This window comes from Globicephala melas, chromosome 15 (genome assembly GCF_963455315.2).
Source record: "Globicephala melas chromosome 15, mGloMel1.2, whole genome shotgun sequence".
Classification (NCBI taxonomy): domain Eukaryota; kingdom Metazoa; phylum Chordata; class Mammalia; order Artiodactyla; family Delphinidae; genus Globicephala; species Globicephala melas.
In genome coordinates, this window is record NC_083328.1 from 61,938,539 (window position 1) to 61,958,902 (window position 20,364).

General features: G+C 38.9%; 1 protein-coding gene across 1 annotated transcript in view; it reads left to right on the forward strand.

Moving 5' to 3' along the window:
* The window catches only part of ASIP (agouti signaling protein), a 197,266-nt gene that overhangs the window by 103,890 nt on the left and 73,012 nt on the right, over nt 1-20,364 (forward strand). The window contains exons 6-9 of the mRNA XM_030830870.2: nt 17-90; nt 1,476-1,557; nt 2,696-2,935; nt 3,375-3,549. The gene's annotated coding sequence lies outside the window, so the exon portion shown is untranslated. The remainder of the gene's footprint in view (nt 1-16; nt 91-1,475; nt 1,558-2,695; nt 2,936-3,374; nt 3,550-20,364) is intronic.

Consider the following 20,364-nt stretch of genomic DNA (forward strand, 5'->3'; position numbering starts at 1 on the left):
TAACTTTCTTCTGCAGGTATTTTCTTGGATGGGAAGGGAAATGAAAAATCTCAAAGAGAGAATGGTTCTCCTTCTTGGCTACTGTTGAAAGTAAGTGTTTACAAGGTTGCGTGATCAGGGATTTAAGGGTGGGATTTTGTCTTAAGCTTCAAAAAGTTGCAAAGATGATACTGTCCCTGCCTCCCAGACCTCCTGACCTGCTCCACTATATGCTTAAGTCAAAACAGGGAGCAATCTCCTGAAGCCCTTTGGCTTCAAAGAGGACCCTCAATTCTAGCCACAAAAGACATAGCCCTCATTCTAGAAGCTCCAACCATGCATTTGCAGGAAATTTAGAAAAGCTGGAGTTCAGCCTTTGCTCCTTTCCTGATGTTATTTCTCATTGCCCCTCAAGGGCTATACACAGAACGCAAGGGACTGGCTATTTGGGTGAATTCAGTGAGGACATTGCCAGTTATAACTCATTCTTATCAGCCACAGAAATAGGATTAAGTATCAGACGCATGTGCCAGAATGTGTTAGGCATTGATAGGTTGATAGGATTGTTTTGAAGCTTTTGACCAAAATTAATTATATTTTAATATGTTCTATATATTTTTGTATAGACCCTATCTTATTTAAGCATCACAATAATGCTAAACTTTGGAAAGGGAAAGTATGACTCTCACTATTATACATACAAACACAAAGAGATTAAATGACTTGCCCAAACTCATCTAGCTTTGTTGTTACTAGAGTCAAGACTAGAACACTGATTGCCTAACTTCCAGTTCAGTGCGTGTTCTGCCATTTCAACTTAAGAACAAATATCCTCCAAAAAGTTGCAGTAAATCAGGGTATTAGCAGTCACTGAAGCCCTTCCCTGGGCTCCCATTATAATTATGGGGTCTTCCTCTTTCAAGGCTGAGTCGTCGTTTGCCAAAATGTGCTCCCCCTGATTCACACACAGTTCACGTGTGTGGAACACCACCAGGCACTTTGCATATCATTATCTCAATTCATTCCCCAGTACCTCCATTGAGGATATTATTTACCCATGGTACTGATAAACCGAAGCTCAGAGAAAGCAGATACATTAGTTTAAAATCCTAGAGCTTGTAAGCGGCAGTCGGAGCTGAAACCAGGTCTTCTGATACTCTGATCCTCTTTCTTGATACCCAAGGAATCCAGAAACATTAGCCATAATAGGAACCAAACATAGATCTCCTCAAGACATGAGTAAGTTTGTGTACTTTACCTGCATGAGGCAGATTCTAGTGCTGGCATATCATGTAATACAGTAGAGAACCTTCAGTTTCTCCAAAAGTGGCAACTATCCTTCCCACTGGGTGTCCACACAGAAACACGGGAGCATGCTTACGTGGCACGTTCTGCCCCGCCTCCCCCTGCCAGGGGTTTGATCACAGCTACAGCATCTTGACAGCATATTTAAACCAACTTGCAGTAACTGGCAACAAAGTATCATTCTCTGACAGGCTGCGGGTCCTTGAGCTTCTGCAGACTTCGGAAGAGGGAATCCTTAGCTGAAACATTCAAGAACCAGGGGGTCCCAGAGAGGTATGTAATAAATTCCATTCAGATGTTGGGACTGGTTTTTTCCTCTTTCTTTCTTTCTTTTTTTTTTTCAATCACATTCGAAGAGCGAACAAGTTCTTTTCACCTTATCAAGCAAGGTGAGAACATTGCTTCCTTTATTCTTGAGTGGGTCTGCACCAAAGGATTGAGAGGGCTAACAGCATCTGAGTAATTAAGGGTGACATCTGAGTTATCTGAGAGCACTTTGTACATGTGACAGAATTATCTGAATAGGTAAATGGTGTTGCAAATACTTCAGCAAAATCCAATTACAGGCCTCTGAGTCCATTCTAATTTACGGCTCCCACACTGTTTACCTGCAGTATAGGCAGCGCATCCGTTTTGAAATTCTTCTAAGAAACCATGACTGTGCAAATTGGTCCAACAAATAGCTGAATGTACACATTGCTCTGTTAGAGACAGAAAGGCAGACGTAGACATAAGTACTAAATTTTATCTCATGGCATCTGAGCAGCCTAGATGGCCTGACAGTTTTGTTGTGCTACAATATATGGGTAACAGTTGGGTCATTAGATAGCTCACAAAACTCCCCTCCAGCAGCCCAGGCTCTCCTGGGGTTAACTCTTGCTGTGGGACTGGGATGAGGAAATACAGACCTTCCCAAGCTGCAGCTGCAATTGACACCTCCTTTACCCCAAACCTGAGCTCCCGCTCCCTGGAAGAGAAACCTGAGCAAAGATAGCCATGGCAGCAGAGAAGGGCTCTCCTTGGCAATGGCTGCTTCTGACTTCAGAGCTGTGGGCACTGAGCTAGAAAGCAGTACAGAGAGAGAGGACCAGAAACTAAATGACACTGGGAAATGGGAAACTCAGAGGAGAAAGGACCTGACTTTCTTCCCCTCGAAGACGGGTGCTTTGCAAGGTTCATCTTTTCATCTGGACTGTTGAGTCTCAAAATTTTTAGTCCTTAGACTATTTGAGCAAAACAAGAGTGTCTCACCTATTTACTAGACTAAACAAGCCAGCAAACAAACAAACAAAAAACCACTTTTGAGCTGTTTTTGCTGAATCCCTGTGATTATTTGTAGCTCCCTTTAAACATGTTTGTTTTGATGCTTTTAAGTTTTGATTGAAATCCACAGCGGAAAATATTGTTTCAGAGGGAAAAAAAACAAACCACCCAACATACTTCTGTGCCTTGCATACTGACCCAACCCACAGAACAATTGGAAGAATCTTTGCCAACCCACCAGAGATCCCTGGATTCCACTTGGAGAGCCCATCAATCTAAAAAACGACATCTTGATTTCAGAACCCTTCTTTTGATCTGGAATTATCTATTATTGACCACAGAAAGCTGCTACTGACGATTGCCAGAACAGTATCCTGTAGAGCGCGAGGTGAGCCCAGTGTGGGAAGAAGAAATCTCTTTCTCTTTCTCAGCGGGTGTTTTGGTACAGTGCGATATCTATGCTTAGTATGATATCTGTGAGCTCAATTTCTTCTTCTCTTTTTCTTCCTCTTTTTCCTTTCTCTCCCCTCCTTCCTCTTCCTCATTTTCTTCTACTTTGTTTGTTTCTTCTATAGTAAAAATTTCCCCAAGCCCTCGGTGCCTAAATGATTTTTGCCTGGTACATTCCACTAATTGAAGTTTCGTAATCACAGTTTCTTATTCGGGTGTGAATTTTCCTATATCTGAGCACCCAAATTATTGTAAACGCAGCCGGCCCTTGCCCATGCCTTGTGTACAGTTACCTGATATAGTACCAGAGAAGAGAAGCCTGCAGGTTTGTGCCTTTCACTGTACCAAAATGCAGAGCTCTATTGACGTACGTGTAGGAAAGAAGAACCTTCGTGGAGGGAGCAGCCATGTTGCAATGAACCGACAACACAGATAATATGAAGAACAAATCCAGGGAGAAATGGAACCATACGCTGGAAGCATGAAGTTACAATAGTTCCTTTGGTCAAACTGCTCTGAAAATGCAGGAAAAGACTCTCACTCATGTTGAAGGTAGGGCATGTGTCTGCATCTGCTCTGCTTAAACCACAGGGATCTCATTAAGGATCGGGGCACTGACACTGATGGCTTCATTCTGGGCATGACCCTCAGCAGTATGGCCCCATGCAAAGGTAATTAGCAGGAATGGAGGGATCATTATAGCCTTTTGATTTGGTCACCCAAACATCCTGTCAGACAGATGTAGAAAGGAGACCAATCTTTACCTCAAAAGAAGTAAATTGTGGTTGAAGTGTCTGGTTTCAGTCTCTTTTAGGTTGAGGCTTTGAAAAATAGACTTGTGGGTCTAGGAAACCCCATACCAGATTCAATTGCTTTGGAGCCCTGAGAATATTCAAGGATATAAGGAAATATATAACGCAATTCAAGACAATTATTTTAATTGGCGGTTTTACTGTCTAGTGCAGTAAGCCTCATTTTGTGTAAGTGGCTCGGGGTTGGCATGCAATCTGGGAAAGGGCTATTTCTGGTTCTTCAAGACAGTCTGAAGGATTAGCAAAAGTTAAAATAACATAAAACTTGCCATCTTTCGGTTACACCATGAATCTTTCTCTCTTCCAAGCACTTCTACATATGGGTAAGCATTCTAGCAAAGATGCAGTTACAGTCCAGCATGAGGAAGCAAAGGAGCCCAAGTGTTCAAAGTTGGACAAAAGAGCCAGGACACTAGTCAAAAAGAGAGAAGAGCTATTACAGAAGAGAAATAGAAAATAGAAACCAAAAAGATCAGATGTCGGTGTATGTGTTGGGGTTGGGGGATGGTGGAGGGTAGCAGAGCGTCATCTTTGATTGACATAAGAAAGAATATAGTTCAGGGAGAATGTGCACAAAGACATAGATCATGGCTTGAGAGAAAACTGACTTCAGTTGGGTAGGGAACATTTATTCAGATTTTGGGGAGAAAATTGGAAAGAACTGTAAAACTAAAGTCTGTATCCAATTTGAATACCTATGCAGCTGGGTCTTGGGGCCAAAGTAGTCCTTAGATCTCCTAGAGGTCTGCATTTGCTCAAAAGGCAGCTCTCTTGAGGAAAAAGAAGACGAATGGGGGCATTGCAGTGGGGGAGAGGTCCATAAGCCCTTCTCATGGCCTGCGCACAGGTAGGACACAGCCACAAATTGCCTGCTAGACAGACACCAGTTCTGTCTACATCTGTTCCCGAAACCCGTGCTTACAGATTCTTTCTTTATATTCAGGTGTTTTTAAGAAGAATCAGCTTGGAGCAAAAGTACTAAATTCAAAACATTCTAAAACCACAATTTAAATCTTATTTAAAAGATGAGAAGTGTGACTCTTTCATTTGTTTAGAAATAGTCACTGCAGACAGTATCCCATGTGTTTCACTCTTTCCTTGGTTTGTTCTGCTCTCAAGTGCCATCAGGCCTCATTCAATACAGTCAGTAATTGGACTTTTAGAAGAGGGAAAAGTGGTTATTTAAAATTGCCTCCTTGTGTCCTGTAGTTGCACCCTTTGACATTTGCTTCCAGAGAAGCGTATACAGTGATGACTGACTAGGTATCTGCTTTAAGTTAGTTCAACTGTGAAATAAATTAGGAGGCCATCCCCATCCTTAGCATCTCTGTAAGTTAGGGACGCAGAGAAAAATTCACTGGACCCTAGTGAAGGCATTCACGGATTAGAGCTTCGGTGTGGTCAGGTGACCTGATTCACAGGAGCAGCAGGCCCTGGTGCACAAAGCTCAGGAATAGGAATTAGGAGACCAGTTTCTAGTCCTGCATCTACTTCTAACAGCCTGTGAGGCCTTAATCTAGTCATTGACCCGCTCAGGGCAGCCATCTTTCCGTGCATAAAATGGGAAGACAAAGATTAGCTTCCCCTACTTGTGGATAAGATGAAAGCTGAAAGTATCTGCCTTAGCTAGGGGAGAGGGAGTGGGGTCAGAGGGAGACAGTTGTGACAGCTGACTTTGTCACTTGATTACTTAATTTTTAAAATCTTGATCTCCCTCTTCACTGGGATCCTGAATGGTCTGGACACACTTTTATTTTCTTTTAAGTAAAGTTGTTATTGAAAGTTTTTCTGTTTCTATTAGACAAAAAAACCTTCAACTTGACGAATTTTCACCACATAAACACACCCAGGAAACCTAAACCTAGATCTAGAAATAGGACATTACCAGTACCCAGAACCCCCTCATGCCCTCTTTAAGTCCCTTTCTTCCCAAGGGCAACCACTAACCTGACTTCTAACACCATAATCAAGTTTTGCCTGTTTGAGGGTTTATGTATGTGTGTATATACTTTGATGTGTGACTTCCTTTGCTTAATATTATGTTTGTAAGATTCAGTTATGTTATTGCATGTAGTAATATTTTGGGGTTTTTTGGGGTTTTTTTGTTTGGTTGGTTTTTTTTTTGTTGTTTTTTGGCTGCACCACGCGGCTTGTGGGATCTTAGTTCCCCGACCAGGGATTGAACTCTTTGCCCCCTGCAGTGAAAGGGTAGAGTGCTAACCACTGGACCGCTAGGGAATTCCTACATGTAGTAATATTTTATTTTCATTGCTCTATAATATTTCATGAATTTATATACCGCAATTTATTTATCCATTGCCTTATTGATGGACATTTAGGTTGTTTCCAGTTGGGGACTATTATGAACAGTTCTATTAGGAACATTTATGAACAGTTTTTTGCTGAACATATGAATGCATTTCTATTGGGTATATCTAGAAATGGAACTGCTGAATTATGGGACATGTGAGTTCTGCTTTAAGAGATACTGCCATTTTTCCAAATTAGTTGCATCATTTTACACTCCCACCAGCCATGTCTGAGATTTCTCCTCAACACTTGGTATTGTCTGTCTTTTACATTTAGCCATTTTGGTGGGAGAGTAGTGGAATGCTTTTTTATTTTAATTTATATTTCCTTGATGACTAATGAAGTTGAGCACGTTTTAATATATTTATCAGACATTTGGATATACTGTTTTGTGAAATAACTTTCAGGTCTTGAACCTATTCTTCTGTCGGGTTGTCTGACATTTTTATTGATCTATAAGTGTTCTTTAAATATTATGGACATTGTTGTGTACATGTTGCAAATATCATTTCCCACAATGCTGTCAAACCATATTGGAGCCTGAGGCAAAGGAAAACTCAGAAATACTGATACCTATCTTTATTTAAAATTATGACATTTTGCTCATCATGGATTTTTAAAAATTAACTCTGCTTTTTAAAAATATTGCATAATGTCTTATTTGTTTTGATTACTGAGGGGTTTTTTTGGTGCCCCTTTAAAAATTGTGTCCAAGCTTAGCACCTCACTTGCCTCACCCTAAACCTGGCTCTTATTCTATTCTGTGGCTTGCATTATAGTCTTTCTAGTGTTATTTGTTGACAAGGAGTTCCTAATTTAAATTAAAATTAATTGAATTGGATTTTTCAAGCTTTTCTTTTATGGTTAGCATCTTTTTTAAAACTTCTGTTTAAGAAATTTTTTCCTACTTAAGTCATAAAGATATTCTCCTATAATTTCTTTTAGAATAGTGCTCTCCAATAGAACTTTCTGCAATGATGGAACTATTCTCTATCTGTGCTGTCCAATATGACAGCCAATATGATGCAGCTATTGAGTACTTGAAATGTGGCCAGTATGTCTGTTGCACTGAATTTTAAATTTTATTTCCTTTAATTAATTTAATTAAATATAGCTAGTGGCAATGTAGTCTGACAACGTTGTCCACCTGGAATTGATTTTAAGATATGCTATAAGGTCATGTCTCCTTTTTTTCTTCCATATGGATATCCAGTTGACCCAGGATCGTGTACTGAAAAGACTGTCAATTCCTTTTATAATTTACCAATATATGTGAATCTGGTTCTGGGATGTCCATTCTTTTTCTATCTATCTATTAGTTCGTCTTTGTGCCAATTCCATGCTGTGTCAAATACTGTAGCTACTATAATGAGACTTAATACATAATAGAATAAGTTTTTCATGTTTCTGGTCTTCCCCAAGAGGTCTTGGCTATTCTTGAACTTCTGCATTTCCACATAAATTTTATTTATTTATTTATTGAAGTATAGTTGACATACAATATTATGTTAGTTTCAGGTGTACAACATAGTGATTTGACATTTAAATACATTATGAAATGATCATCATGATAGGTCTAATAACCATCTGTCACCGTACAAAGATATTACAGTATTATTGACTATATTTCTTATACTGTATATTACATCTTGTGACTTATTTATTTTATAACTGGAATTTTGTCCCTCTTAATCTCCTTCACCTATTTCACCCAACACCCTATACCTGTCCCCTCTGGCAATCAGTTTGTTCTCTGTTTTCTGATACAGTTTGTTCTCTGTATCTATGTCTATTTCTGTTTTGTTTTGTTTGTTTTGTTTTTTAAGATTCCACACGTAAGTGAAAACATATGGTATTTGTCTTTTTCATTCCAACTTATTTCACTTAGCGTAAGTTGTGGCATGTCGTGGCAAATGGCAAGATTTCATTCTTGTTTATAGTTCATGATATTCCATTGTGTATATATACCACATATTCTTTATCCATTCATATATCAGTGGATATTTAGAATGCTTCCACAGCTTGGCTGTCGTAAGTATTGCTGCAATGAACATTATTGTACTGAACATATATTATTCACACGTGTTTCAATTTAGTGGGTTCGTTTCCTTTTGTTTTCCACCCAGAAGTGGAATTGCTAGATCATATGGTAGTTCTATTTTTAATTTTTCGAGGGACCTCCATACTATTTCCCATAGTGGCTGTACCGATTGATATTTGCACTAACAGTCCACAAAGGTTCACTTTTCTCAACATCCTCACCAATTATTGTTATCTGTTGTCTTTTTTTGCTTTATTTTTTTTAACATCTTTATTGGAATATAATTGCTTTACAATGTTGTGTTAGTTTCTTCTGTATAACAAAGTGAATCAGCTAAATGTCTACATATATCCCCATATCTCCTTCCTCTTGCATCTGCCTCCCACCCTCCCTATCCCACCCCTCTAGGTGGTCACAGAGCACCGAGCTGATCTCCCTGTGCTATGCAGCTTCTTACCACTAGCTATTTTACATTTTGTAGTGTATATATCAATGCTACTCTCTCACTTTGTCCCAGTTTACCCTTCCCCCTCCCCATGTCCTCAAGTCCATTCTCTACATCTGCATCTTTATTCCTGTCCTGCCACTAGGTTCATCAGAAACATTTTTTTTTTTAGATTCCATATATATGTGTTAGCATACGGTATTTGTTTTTCACTTTCTGCCTTACTTCACTCTGCATGACAGACTCTAGGTCCATCCACCTCATTACAAATAGTTCAATTTCGTTTCTTTTTATGGCTGAGTAATATTCCATTGTATATGTGTGGTACACCTTCTTTATCCATTCATCTGTCAAGGGACACTTAGGTTGCTTCCATGTCCTGACTATTGTAAACAGTGCTGCACTGACCATTGTGGTACATGTCTCTTTTTGAATTATGATTTTCTCAGCGTGTATGCCCAGTAGTGGGATTGCTGGATCATATGGTAGTTCTATTTTTAGTTTTTTAAGGAACCTGCATACTGTTCTCCATAGTGGCTGTATCAATTTACATTCCCACCAACAGTGCAAGAGGGTTCCCTTTTCTCCACACCCTCTCCAGCATTTATTGTTTGTAGATTTTTTTTGATGATGGCCATTCTGACTAGTGTGAGGTGATACCTCATTGTAGTTTTGATTTGCATTTCTCTAATGATTAGTGATGTTGAGCATCCTTGCATGTGTTTGTTGGCAATCGGTATATCTTCTTTGGAGAAATGTCTATTTAGGTCTTCTGCCCATTTTTGGATTGGGGTGTTTGTTTTTTTGATATTGAGCTGCATGAGCTGCTTGTATATTTTGGAGATTAATCCTTTGTCAGTTGCTTTGTTTGCAAATATTTTCTCCCAATCTGAGTGTTGTCTTTTCCTCTTGTTTATAGTTTCCTTTGATCTGCAAAAGGCTTTAAGTTTCATTAGATCCCATTTGTTTATTTTTGTTTTTATTTCCATTTCTCTAGAAGGTGGATCAAAAAGGATCTTGCTATGATTTATGTGATAGAGTGCTCTGCCTATGTTTTCCTCTAAGAGTTTGATAGTGTCTGGCCTTAGGTTTAGGTCGTTAATCCATTTTGAGTTTACTTTTGTATACAGTGTTAGGAAGTGTTCTAATTTCATTCTTTTACATGTAGCTGTCCAGTTTTCCCAGCACCACTTATTGAAGAGACTGTCTTTTCTCCACTGTGTATTCTTGTCTCCTTTATCAAAGAGAAGCTGACCATATGTGCATGGGTTTATCTCTGGGCTTTCTATCCTGTTCCATTGATCTATATTTCTGTTTTACTGCCAGTACCATACTGTCTTGATTACTGTAGCTTTGTAGTATAGTCTAAAGTCAGGGAGCCTGATTCTTCCAGCTCCGTTTTTCTTTCTTAAGGTTGCTTTGCCTTTTTGGGGTCTTTTGTGTTTCCATACAAATTGTGAAATTTTTTGTTCTGGTTCTGTGGAAAATGCCATTGGTAGTTTGATGGGGATTGCATTGAATCTGTAGATTGACTTTGGTGTATAGTCATTTTCACAATGTTGATTCTTCCAATCCAAGAACATGGTATATCTCTCCACCTTTTTGTATCATCTTTAATTTCTTTCATCAGTGTCTTATAGTTTTCTTTATACAGGTCTTTGTTTCCTTAGGTAGGTTTATTCCTAGGTATTTCATTCTTTGTGTTGCAGTGGTAAATGAGAGTGTTTCCTTAATTTCTCTCTCAGATTTTTCATCATTAGTGTATAGGAATGTAAGAGATTTCTGTGCATTAATTTTGTATCCTGCTACTTTACCAGATTCGTTGATTAGCTCTAGTAGTTTTCTGGTAGCATCTTTAGGATTCTCTATGTATAGTATCATGTCATCTGTAAAGAGTGACAGCTTTACTTCTTCTTTTCCTTCTCTGATTGCCATGGCTACAACTTCCAAAACTATGTTGAATAACAGTGGTGAGAGTGGGCAACCTTGTCTTCTTCTTGATCTTAGAGGAAATGGTTTCAGTTTTTCACCATTGAGAATGATGTTTGCAGTGGGTTTGTCATATATGGCCTTTATTGTGTTGAGGTAGGTTCCCTCTATGCCTACTTTCTGGAGAGTTTTTGTCATGAATGGGTATTGAATTTTGTCGAAAGCTTTTTCTGCATCTATTGAGATTGTCATATGGTTTTTATCCTTCAGTTTGTTAATATGGTGTATCACATTGATTGATTTGTGTATATTGAAGAATTCTTTCATTCCTGGGATAAACCCCACCTGATCATGGTGTATGATCCTTTTAATGTGCTGTTGGATTCTGTTTGCTAGTATTTTATTCAGGATTTTTGCATCCATGTCCATCAGTGATATTGGCATGTAATTTTCTTTTTTTGTGACAACTTTATCTGGTTTTGGTATCAGGGTGATGGTGGCCTCGTAGAATGAGTTTGGGAGTGTTCCTCCTGCTATAGTTTGCAAGAGTTTGAGAAGGTCGGTGTTAGCGCTTCTCTAAATGTTTGATAGAATTCACCTGTGAAGCCATCTGGTCCTGGGCTTTTGTTTGTTAGAAGATTTTAATCACAGTTTCAATTTCAGTGCTTGTGATTGGTCTATTTATATTTTCTATTTCTTCCTTGTTCAGTCTTGGCAGGTTGTGCTTTTCTAAGAATTTGTCTATTTCATCCAGGTTGTCCATTTTATTGTCATATAGTTGCTTGCAGTAATCTCTCATGATCTTTTTATTTCTGCAGTGTTAGTTGTTACTTCTTTTTCGTTTCTAATTCTGTTGATTTGAATCTTCTTCCTTTTTTTCTTGTTGAGTCTGGCTAATGGTTTATCAATTTTGTTTATCTTCTCAAAGCACCACCTTTTAGTTTTATTGATCTTCGCTATTGTTTCCTTCATTTCTTTTTCACTTCTTTCTGATCTGATCGTTATGATTTCTTTCCTCCTGCTAACTTTGGGGTTTGTTGGTTCTTCTTTCTCTAATTGTTTTAGGTGTAAGGTTAGGTTGTTTATTTGAGGTATTTCCTATTTCTTGAGGTAGGCTTGTATAGCTATAAACTTCCCTTCTTAGAACTGCTTTTGCTGCATCCCGTAGGTTTTGGGTCATCATGTTTTCATTGTCATTTGTTTCTAGGTATTTGTTGATTTCCTCTTTGATTTCTTCAATGATATCTTGGTTATTTAGTAGTGTATTGTTTAGCCTCCATGTGTTTGTATTTTTTACAGTTTTTTTCCTGTAATTGATATCTATTCTCATAGCGTTGTGGTTGGAAAAGATACTTAATATGATTTCAGTGTTCTTAAATTTACCAAGGCTTGATTTGTGACCCAAGATATGATCTATCCTGGAGAATGTTCCATGAGCACTTGAGAAGACAGTGTATTCTGTTGTTTTTGGATGGAATGTCCTATAAATATCAATGAAGTCCATCTTGTCTAATGTGTCATTTAAAGTTTGTGTTTCCTTATTTATTTTCATTTTGGGTGATCTGTCCATTGGTGAAAGTGGGATGTTAAAGTCCCCTACTATTATTGTGTTCCTGTCAATTTCCCCTTTTATGGCTGTTAACATTTACCTTATGTATTGAGGTGCTCCTATGTTGGGTGCATAAATATTTACAATTGTTATATCTTCTTCTTGGATTGATCCCTTGCTCATTATGTAGTGTCCTTCTTTGTCTCTTGTAATAGTCTGTATTTTAAAGTCTATTTTGTCTGATATGAGAATTGCTACTCCAGCATTCTTTTGATTTCCATTTGCATAGAATATCTTTTTTTTTTTTTTTTTTTGCGTTACGTAGGCCTCTCACTGCTGTGACCTCTCCCATTGTGGAGCACAGGCTCCAGACGCACAGGCTCAGCAGCCATGGCTCACAGGCCTAGCTGCTCCGTGGCATGTGGGATCTTCCCGGACCGGGACACAAACCCATGTCCCCTGCATCGGCAGGCGGACTCTCAACCACTGTGCCACCAGGGAAGCCCTGCATAGAATATCTTTTTCCACCCCTTCACTTTCAGTCTCTATGTGTCCCTAGGTCTGAAGTGGGTCTCTTGTAGACAACACATATACAGGTCTTACTTTTGTATCCATTCAGCCAGTCTTTTGGTTGGAGCATTTAATCCATTTACATTTAGGTAATTATTGATATGTATGTTCCTATTACCATTTTCTTAATTGTTTTGGGTTTGTTTTTGTAGGTCTTTTCCTTCTCTCGTGTTTCCTGCCTAGAGAAGTTCCTTTAGTATTTATTGTAATGCTGGTTTGGTAGTGCTGAATTCTCTTAACTTTTGCTTGTCTGTAAAGGTTTTAATTTCTCTGTCGAATCTGAATGAGATCCTTGCTGGGTAGAGTAATCTTGGTTGTAGGTTCTTCCCTTTCATCACTTTAAATATGTCCTGCCAGTCTCTTCTGGCTTGCAGAGTTTCTGCTGAAAGATCAGCTGTTAACCTTATGGGGATTCTCTTGTATATTATTTGTTGCTTTTCCCTTGCTGCTTTTAATACTTTTTCTTTGTATTTAATTTTTGATAGTTTGATTAATGTGTGTCTTGGCATGCTTCTCCTTGGATTTATCCTGTATGGGACTCTCTGCGCTTCCTGGACTTGATTGACTATTTCCTTTCCCACGTTAGGGAAGTTTTCAACTATAATCTCCTCAAATATTTTCTCAGACCCTTTCTTTTTCTCTTCTTCTTCTAGGACCCCTATAATTCAGATGTTGGTGCATTTAATATTGTCCCAGAGGTCTCTGAGACTGTCCTCAATTCTTTTCATTCTTTTTTCTTTATTCTGCTCCACAGCAGTTATTTCCGCTATTTTATCTTCAGGTCACTTTTCCATTCTTCTGCCTCAGTTATTCTGCTATTGATTCCTTCTAGAGAATTTTTAATTTCATTTATTGTTTTGCTCATCATTGTTTGTTTGCTCTTTAGTTCTTCTAGGTCCTTGTTAAATGTTTCTTGTGTTTTCTCCATTCTATTTCCAAGATTTTGTATCATCTTTACTATTATTACTCTGAATTATTTTTCAGGTAGGCTGCCTATTTCCTCTTCATTTGTTTGGTCTGGTGGGTTTTTACCTTGCTCCTTCATCTGCTGCATATTTCTCTCTTGTCTCATTTTGTTTAACTTACTGTGTTTGGGGTCTCCTTTTTGCAGACTGCAGGTTTGCCGTTCCCGTTGTTTTTGGTGTCTGCCCCCAGTGGGTGAGGTTGGTCCAGTGTGTTGTGTAGGTTTCTTGGTGGAGGGGACTGGTGCCTGTGTTCTAGTGGGTGGGGCTGGATCTTGTCTTTTTGGTGGACAGGGCCACGTCTGGTGATGTGTTTTGGGGTGTCTGTGAACTTAGTATGATTTTAGCCAGCTCTCTGCTAATGGTTGGGGTTGTGCTCTTGTCTTGCTAGTTGATTGGCACTGGGCGACCAGCACCAGGGCTTGCTGGCCGTTGGGTGGAGCTGGGTCTTAGTGTTGAGATAGAGGTCTCTGGGAGAGCTCTCACAGATTGATATTATGTGGGGCTGGGAAGTCTCTGGTGGTCCAATGTCCTGAACTCAGCTCTCCCTCCTCAGAGGCTCAGGCCTGACACCAGGCTGGAGCGCCAATACCCTGTTAGCCACACGGCTCAGAAGGAAAGGGAAAAAAAAAAGAAAGAAAAAAAATTATTAAAATAAAAAATAATAATAAAAGAAGAGAGCAACCAAACCAATAAACAAATCCACCAATGATAACAAGTGCTAAAAACTATACTAAGATAAACATAAAAGTCAGAAACAAATCAGTCATAGACAGCAGACCCCAAGACTTCAATTGCTCCCAAAGTCCACCACCTCAATTTTGTGGTGATTCGTTGTCTATTCAGTTATTCCACAAATGCAGGGTACATCAAGTTGATTGTGGGGATTTAACCTGCTGCTCCTGAGGCTGCTGGGAGAGATTTCCTTTTCTCTTCTTTGTTCACACAGCTCTTGGGGTTCAGCTTTGGTTTTGGCTCCACCTCTGTGTGTAGGTCACCCTCAGGCATCTGTTCCCACCCAGACAGGACAGGGTTAAAGGAGCAGCTGACTAGGGGGCTCTGGCTCACTCAGGCCAGGGAGAGGGAGGGGTACAGTAGTTATAATTGGAATGCGGGGCAAGCCTGCAGTGGCAGAGGCCAGCGTGATGTTGCAACAACCTAAGGTGCACCGTGTGTTCTCCCAGAGAACTTGTCCCTGGATCACGGAACCCTGGCAGTGGCGAGCTGCACAGGCTCCTGGGGGGCTGTGGAGAGTGACCTGTGCTTGCACACAGGATTCTTGGTGGCTGCAGCAGCAGCATTAGCCTTTCATGCCCGTCTCTGGGGTCCAAGCTGATAGGCATGGCTTGCACCCATCTCTGGAGCTCATTTAGGTGGTGCTCTGCCTTCTGTGGGCAGACAGGGAAGGAATCCCCTCCCCTCGTGCACCCCGAAACAATGGTCATTTGCCTCTTAGGCAGGTCCAGACATTTTCCCGGACTCCCTCCCAGCTAGCAGTGGCCCACTAGCCCCCTTCAGGCTGTGTTCACACAGCCAATCCCAGTTCTCTCCCTGGGATATGACCTCTGAAGCCCGAGCCTCAGCTCCCAGCCACCAGCCGCCCCGGTGGGTGAGCAGACAAGCCTCTCAGGCTGGTGAGTGCTGGTCGGCACCAATCCTCTGTGGGGGAATCTCTTCGCTTTGCCCTCTGCACCCCTGTTGCTGTGCTCTCCTCTGTGGCTCCGAAGCTTCCCCTCCTGCCCACCCTCTGTCTCCACCAGTGAAGGGTCTTCCTAGTGTGTGAAAACTTTTCCTTCTTCACAGCTCCCTCCCAGAGGTGCAGGTCCCATCCCTATTTTGTCTGTTTTTTCTTTTTTCTTTTGCCCTACCCAAGTACATGGGGATTTTCTTGCCTTTTGTGAAATCTGATGTCTTCTGCCAGCGTTCAGTAGGTGTTCTGTAGGAGTTGTTCCACATACAGATGTATTTTTGATGTATTTGTGGGGAGGAAAGTGATCTTCACGTCTTACTCCTCCGTCATCTTGAAGGTCCCCCCGTTGTCTTTTTGATGATAGTGATTCTGACAGGTGAGAGGTATTTCATCAGTTTTGATTTCCATTTCCTTGATGATTAGTGATGTTGAGCATCTTTTCATGTATCTGTTGGTCATCTGTATGTCTTCTTTGGAAAAATGTCTATTCAGGTCCTCTGACCATATTTTAATTGTTTTTTCTTTTTTGAGTGGTATGAGTCTTTTGTATATTTTGAATATTAACCCCTTATCAGATATACTGTTTGCAAATATCTTCTCCCATTCAGTAGGCTGCCTTTTTGCTTTGTTGAAAGTTTCCTTTGCAGTGCAAAAGCTTATTAGTTTGTTGTAGTCTCATTTGTTTATTTTTGCTTTTGTTCTCCTTGCCTGAGGAAACAGATCCAAGAAAAGTATTACTAAGACCAGTGTCAAAGAGTTCACTACCTGTGTTTTCTTCTAGGAGGTTTATGATTTCAGGTAAGCCTTTAATCCATTTTGAATTTATTTTTGTATATGGTGTAAGAAAATGGTCCAGTTTGATTCTTTTGCATGTAGCTGTCCAGTTTTCCAACACCATTTATTGAAGAAGCTGTCTTTTCCCCATTGTATATTCTTGCCTCCTTTGTCATAGATTAATTGACCATATAAGTATGGATTTATTTCTGGGCTCTCTATTCTCTACCATTGATATATGTGTCTGTTTCTGTGCCAGTACCATAGTGTTTTGATTGCTATAGCTTTGTAGTATAGTCTGAAATCAGGGACCTTGATACCTCCAGCTTCGTTCTTCTTTCTCAGATTGCTTTGGCTATTCAGGATCTTTCATGATTCATACAAATTTTAGAATTATTTGTTCTAGTTCTATGAAAAATGCCATTGGTATTTTGATAAGGATTGCATTGAATCTGTAGATCACTTTGGGTAGTATGGATATTTTAACAATTAATTATTCAAATTCATGAGCATGGTGTATCTTTCCATTTATTTGTGTTGTCTTCAATTTCCTCCCTCAGTGTCTTATAGATTTCAGAATACAGGTCTTTCACCTGCTTGGTTAAATTTATTCCTAAGTATTTTATTCTTTTTGATGAAACCATAAATGGGATTGTTTTCTTAATTTCTCTTTCTGATAGATAGTTATTAGTGTGTAGAAACTCAACAGATCTCTGTGTATTAATTTTGTATCCTGCAACTTTACTGAATTTATTTATTAGTGCTAGCAATTTTTGGTGGAGTCTTTAGGGTTTCCTATATATAGTATCATGTCATATGAAAACAGTGACAGTTTTACTTCTTCCTTTCCAATTTGGATGTCCTTTAGTCCTTATTCTTATCTGATTGCTGTGGCTAGAAACTCCAATAGTGTGGTTGAATAAAAGTGACAAGAGTGGGCATCTTTGTCTTGTTCCTGATCTTAGAGGAAATGATTTCTGCTTTTCACCATTGAGTATGATGTTAGCTATGGGTTTGTCATATATGACCTTTATTATGTTGAGGTATGTTCCCTCTATATCCACTTTGTTGAGAATTTTTATAATATATGGATGTTGAATTTTGTCAGAAGGTTTTCTCCATTTTTAAGAGGATCATATGATTTTTATCTTTTGTTTTGTTAATGTGGTGTAGCACATTGATTGATTTGCAGATATCAAACCATCCTTGCTCTTCTGGGATAAATTCCACTAGAAAATGGTGTATGATCCTTTTAATGTATGGTTGAATTCAGTTTTCCTGCATTTTGTTGAGTGTTTTTGCACCTATATTCATCAGGGATATGACCTGTAATTTCCCTTTTTTGTGATGTTTTGTCTGGTTTTGGTATCAGGGTAATGCTGACCTTATAGGATGAGTTAACAGCATTCCTTCCTCATCAATTTTGGAATAGTTTGAGAAAGATAGGTATTAACTCTTCTTTAAATGCTTGGTAGAATTCACCTGTGAAGCTGTGTGTTATTTTGTTTGTTGGAAGTTTTTTTATTACTGAATCAATTTAATTGCTAGTAATGTCTGTTCAGATTTTCTGTTTCTTCTGATTCAGTCTTGGGAAGATATGTTTCTAGGAATTTATCCATTACTTCTAGGTTGTCCAATTTGTTGTCATATAATTGTTCATAGTAATCTCTTATGATCCTTTGTACTTCTGTGATGTCAGTTGTAAATTATCCTCTTTCATTTCTGATTTATTTACTTATTTGAGCCCATTCTCTTTTTTTTTCTTGATGATTCTGACTAAAGATTTATCAATTTTGTTTAACTTTTCAAAGAACTAGCTCTTAGTTTCATTAATCTTTTCTAGTTTTTGCCTCTATTTCATTTATTTCCACTATGATCTTTATTATTTCCTTCCTTCTACTAACTTTGGTGGTGGTGGGGTTGTTCTTTTTATTGTTCTTTTAGGTGTAAGGTTAGATTGTTTATTTGAGATTTTTCTTGTTTCCTGACATGGGCATGTATCACTATAAACTTTCCACTTTGAACTGCCTTTGCTGTGTTCCATAGATTTTGCAGTATTGCGTTTCCATTATTATTTGTCTCCAGCGTTTTTGTTCTCTTCGATTTCTTCAGTGATCCATTGGCTGTTTAGTACCATGTTGTTTAGACTCCATGTGTTTGTGTTTCTTCTAGTTTTTTTTCTTGTAATCGATTTCTAGTCACATACTGTTGTGGTCAGGAATGATGGTTGAGGGCTTCCCTGGTGGCGCAGTTGTTGAGAGTCTGCCTGCCGATGCAGGGGACATGGGTTCGTGCCCCGGTCTGGGAAGATCCCACGTGCTACGGAGCGGCTAGGCCCGTGAGCCATGGTCACTGAGCCTGCGCGTCCGGAGCCTGTGCTCCTCAACGGGAGAGGCCACAACAGTGAGAGGCCCGCGTACCGCCAAAAAAAAAAAAAGAAAAGAAAAGAAATGATGATTGATAGGATTTCAGTCTTCCTTAATTTATTGAGACTTGTTTTGTGGCCTAACATGTGATCTATCCTGGAGTATGTTTCATGTGCATTTGAAAAGAATGTGTGTTCTGCAGTTTTTGGATGGAATATTCTTTATATATCTACTAGGTTCATTGGTATAAAGTGTAGTTTAAGGCCAAAGTTTCCTTACTGTTTTTCTTTCTGGATGATCTATCCTCTGATGTAAGTGGGGTGTTAAAGTCCCCTACCATTATTGAATTCCTGTCAATTCCTTCCTTTATGTCTGCTAATATTTGCTTTATGTATTTAGGTGCTCCTATGTTGGTGCATATATATTTACAAGTGTTATATCTTCTTTTTGGAGTGATTCCTTTATCATTATGTAATGCCCTTCTTTATCTCTTGTTACAGTCTTTGTTTTAAAGTCTATTTTGCCTGTTATAAATATTGCTACCCAAGCTTTCTTTTTTGTTTCCATTTGCATGGAATATATTTTTCTGTCCCCTCACTTTTAGTGTGTGTGTCTTTAGATCTGAAGTGAGTCTCTTCTAGGCAGCATATATGTGGCGGTTTTTTTTGTGTGTGTGTGGCGGTTGTTTTTTTATCCATTCAGCCACCCTGTGTCTTTTGAGTGGAACGTATAGTCCATTTACATTTAAATTAATTATTGATAGGTATATACTTACTGCCATTTTTTAAATTGTTTTCTGGTAATTTTTATTGATCTCTATTCCTTTCTTTTTCTCTTGCTCTCTCCCCTTATGATTTGATTCCTTTCTTTAGTGTTACATTTATATTTCTTTCTCTTTATATTTTGTGTGTTCTTCATTGGTTTTTGGCTCATGGTTACCATGAGGTTCTTATATAACAACCTATGTATTTAGCAGTCTATTTTAGGTTGATGGTCACTTAAGTTTGAGTGCACTCTAAAAACACTACATTTTAACATCTCCCCCTGACACTTTATGTTTTTAACTTCATATTTTACATCTTTTTGTGTGTATACCTTTACTAATTATTGTAGATATATATGATTTTACTAGTTTTGTCTTTTAGCCTTCATACTAGCTATGCAGGTTGTTGATCCACGACATTTACTATATGTTTGCCTTTATTGGTGAGATTTTTTTCTTTCATAATTTTCGTATTTCTAGTTATGACCTTTCTTTTCTGTTTAAAGAAGTCCCTTTAATATTTCTTATAAGTTCAGTTTAGTGGTGATAAACTCCTTTACTTTTGCTTGTCTGGGAAGCTCTTTGTCTCTCCATCAATTCTGAATGATAACCTTGCCAAGTAGAGTATTGCTGGTTGTAAGTTTTTTCCTTTCAGCACTTTGAATATGTTTGCTACTCCCTCTGGCCTGTAAAGTTTCTGCTGAAAAGTCACCTGGTAGGCTTATGGGGACTCCCTTGTATTTAACTAGTTGTTTTTCTCTTGCTGCTTTTAATTCTCTCTTTATCTTTTACTTTTGACATTTTAGTTATAATGTGTCTTGGTGTGTTTCTCTTTGGCGTCATTGTTTGGGACTCTTTGTGATTCCTGGAGTTGGGTGTTTGTTTTCTTTGCAATGTCAGGAAGTTTTCAGCCATTATCTCTTCAAATAGGTTTCCTGTCCCTTTCTCTCTTGCTTCTCCTTCTGCGACCCCTATAATGTGAATGTTAGTATGCTTGATGTTGTCCTAGAGGTCCCTTAAACTATCCTCATTTTTTGTTGTTGTTGTTTCTTTTTTCTTTCTGCTGGTCTGTTGGGTGATTTCCACTACCCTGTCATCCAGATCACTGATCCATTCTTCTGCATAATCTAATCTGCTGTTGGTTCCCTCTAGTATG